We start from the raw sequence: 3864 nt of genomic DNA on the forward strand, positions 1-3864 counted from the left end.
CACACACCCACCCACCCATCCATCCATTTATCCAGCCAGCCAGTCAGCCACCCACCCATTCACCAACCACATCCATCCACCCATCCACCCCATCCATCCACCCATCTACCCATCCATCCACCCACTCATTTACCCATCCACCCATTCATCCACCCATCCATCCACCCACCTACCCATCCAGTCACCCATACATCCATCCACCCACCACACCAAACAGCCTACCCACCCACCCATACAACCAGCTAGCCAGCCACCCTACACATCCACCTACCCAGCCATCTATCCAATCTACCCAGTCACTCACCCATCCATCCACCAACTCATCTATCTAACCCCCATCCACCCACCCATACATTTATCCAGCCACTCATCCACCTAGCCAGCCAGCCACCATCCACCAACTCATCTATCTAACCCCCATCCACCCACCCACACATCCATCCAGCCACCCATCCATCCACCCAGCCACCCACCCACCAACCATCTACCCACCCACCCACCCATCCATCCATTTATCCAGCCAGCCAGTCAGCCACCCACCCATTCACCAACCACATCCATCCACCCATCCACCCCATCCACCCACCCATCCACCCACACACACACCCAACCCTTTCATCCATCTACCCACTTATCTACCCAACCACTCATTCATAACATTCATACAGCCACCCATTCATCCATCTACCCACACACTCATCCCTACATCCACCACCTATCCATCATCCACTCATCTACCCACCCACCCATCTGATTTGGTGTACGGTACTGGAATCCAGAGAGGTGGAAGCCATGGTTCTTACCTTCCAATTGTTTTCCAGTGAGAGTGACAGCATCAATCAGGATACAAGTACGTGGAAGCCCTACCTGAAATAAGAAGGAAAATTTATTTCACATAAGAAGGCCAGAGGTAGGGAACCTCTGGATTGGTCAATTCAGGGGCCCAAAGGCATCATTGAGAATTTTTCTGCTTGACCCACCCTCCAAGTGCCTGCCAGGTCAGCTCATGGTGCCAAGGGGCTACCACACATCTGGGGACTGCAGACCATTCCTGTAATAACTGAAGTATAAGAGAAACAGTTTCTTCTTGCATTTTTTTTTTTTGAGACGGAGTATCACTCTTGTTGCCCAGGCTGGAGTGCAATGGTGCAATCCTGGCTCACTGCAACCTCCACCTCCCGGGTTCAAGCGATTTGCCTGCCTTAGCCTCCCAAGTAGCTGGGATTACAGGCATGCACCACCATACCTGGATAATTTTGTATTTTTAGTAGAGACAGGGTTTCACAATGGTGGCCAGGCTGGTCTTGAACTCCTGGCCTCAAGTGATCTGCCTGCCTTGGCCTCCCAAAGTGCTGGGGTTACAGGCATGAGCCACCATGACTGGCCCCTTCTTGAATCCTTTTTTGAGAAAGGAGACCTTTCTACAGTCCCAGGCAGAACTTTCCTTCAATTGTCATTGGCTAGCACTGTATCTATGTGCAAATTAGTCTCTGAAAAGGAAAATGGAATAACCACACCTGGCTTAGGTGAGTCATGATTTACCCCTTAGCTGGAGATGGTGATCCCTTCCCCAAGGGAGAATGGGTATCTGATCAAAACCAGGGCTCTCTCTATCAGGAAGAAGGGGAAACTGACCATTGGGTTGGCTACTCATGGTATCTGTGGGCAACCAGGTGAAAGATCTAAATGTTTTGTGTTTCTTCCTCACCCCAGAAGCAGCATGATAAACTCATTCCTGGCTTTCTCAGCAACCCCCCACCCAAGCACCCACTCTGCCTGTTTGTTTTTCCCCCTGGACTGACTGCTTGGCCACAAACTGCTCCTTGTTTGTTGTTAAAACTTGGCCAAGTGAAAACTTCCTGCCATAGCATTTTCTCTCTCTCTCTGTCTCTATCTTATACACACACACACACACACTATTCCCTTATCAAGATTTCAACTGAATTACTCTGAATATCTCATCTTATGGGGAACGTAAGTTTCAGCACATTGCACCCTCCACATCACAGACATTCCCCATCTATTTCTGACAAGGTTAGCACAAGTAGGCATCTATGAGCCTCCATTTCTTCACAATCAATTTACAGCTGAAGACTGGGCTTGATCTAAAGTACGGGAAAAAGAACACCTAAACTCATGTGCACCACCCGGACTTCCCAGAAGGAAGATGCTTCAGGAGGGCAGCATCCAGGGAGGGAAGGAGGCTGCTCACCTCATTGGGTCAACACCAGGCACCAGAAGGAATCCCAATGGTAAAGATCTTGCGGCCCGGTGCTGTGGCTCATACCTGTAATCCCAGCACTTCGGGAGGCTGAGGTGGGTGGATCACCTGAGGTCAGGAGTTTAAGACCAGCCTGGCCAACATGGCAAAACCCTATCTCTACTAAAAATACAAAAATTAGCTGGGCATAGTGGCGGGCGCCTGTAATCCCAGCTACTCGGTAGGCTGAGGCAGGTTGAATCACTAAAACCTGGGAGGTGGAGGTTGCAGTGAGCCAAGATTGCGCCATTGCACTCCAGCCTGGGCGACAGAGTGAGACTGTGTCTCAAAAAAAAAAAAAAATTCTTTCTCCATTTAGCCCAGAGACAGTACAAGGCAGCTGACATTGTGGGGGAAACCAAAGGATTTGTTGCACGTGACTCAATTGCCTTAAGCATGAAGAGACATCAGACTAGACCTATTGCTTGGGATTCTGATGTTCTCTTTAGCTTCTTTCCCATTAGAAGGCTGGAGAACTTTCCTATGCCACCTATTGACACTGAATACAAAAATCAAGTCCCTCATGCAGACCTGCTTGCTCTATGTAACAGGGCCCTGGCTCCCTCATGGGTCTTAGCTTGTGTCACTCTCCTTGGCTGCCCCAGCTCCAGCTGCATTGGCTCTCTTGCTGTTCTTTAAATGTGCTGGGCTGGGCGCAGTGGCTCACGCCTGTAATCCCAGCACTTTGGGAGGCTGAGGCAGGTGGATCACCTGAGGTCGGGAGTTAAAGACTGGCCTGGCCAACATGGTGAAACACCGTCTCTATTAAAAATAGAAAAATTAGCCGGGCGTGGTGGTGCAAGTCTGTAATCCCAGATACTTGGGAGGCTGAGACAGGAGAATCACTTGAACCCAGGAGGCAGAGGTTGCAGTGAGCTGAGACCGCGCCACTGCACTTCAGCCTGGGCGACAGAGTGAGACTCCATCTAAAAAAACAATAATAATAAAATAAAAATAAATAAATAAATAAATAAATGTGCTGGGCTTATTTTCACTCCAGTTCCCTCTACCTCAAACATCTTCCTCCTATCTTAGCTCAGAAACCAGTTTTTCAGATAAATCTTCCTTTAATGCCTATGTAGGGCAGTCCTTCCCCCTTTATTTGATTAATTTCCATTGCATTACAGCTGATTGGGAAATACATTGTTTTTTGTTTATTTATTTCTTATCCACCTCCCCTCCCCACTGGAATGTAAGCCTCTGAGCACCAGACCCTGGCTGTCTTGAGCCCCACTTTGTTTTAGGGCCCAGAGCACAGAGCTTGGCTTGTAGATGGTGTTCAGTAATGAGTAGCTAATGGTATCTCCAGGCCAAACCACCTTTCTGGGATGACATGGAAAGAAAAAAAAAAACACATACATCTGCCGCCGAAGTGCCTAATAAAGATTAGCTAGTATTATAGTCTCCCCACCCTACTTTGTACTGTAGTACTGCTGAACACAGTGGAGTGAGTTGAATGTGAGAAGCGGGTATAGACTCCTTCCTAAATGCTGCTCCTTCTCCAAACTCTTCACCATCCTCATCCTTTAAGGGTGATTGTACTTCCAGGGGGCTCAAGAAATAGAAAGGGCCAGGCACTGTGGCTCACGCCTGCAATCCCAGCA

The sequence above is a fragment of the Hylobates moloch genome, unplaced genomic scaffold (assembly GCF_009828535.3).
Source record: "Hylobates moloch isolate HMO894 unplaced genomic scaffold, HMol_V3 SCAFFOLD_10, whole genome shotgun sequence".
NCBI lineage: Eukaryota > Metazoa > Chordata > Mammalia > Primates > Hylobatidae > Hylobates > Hylobates moloch.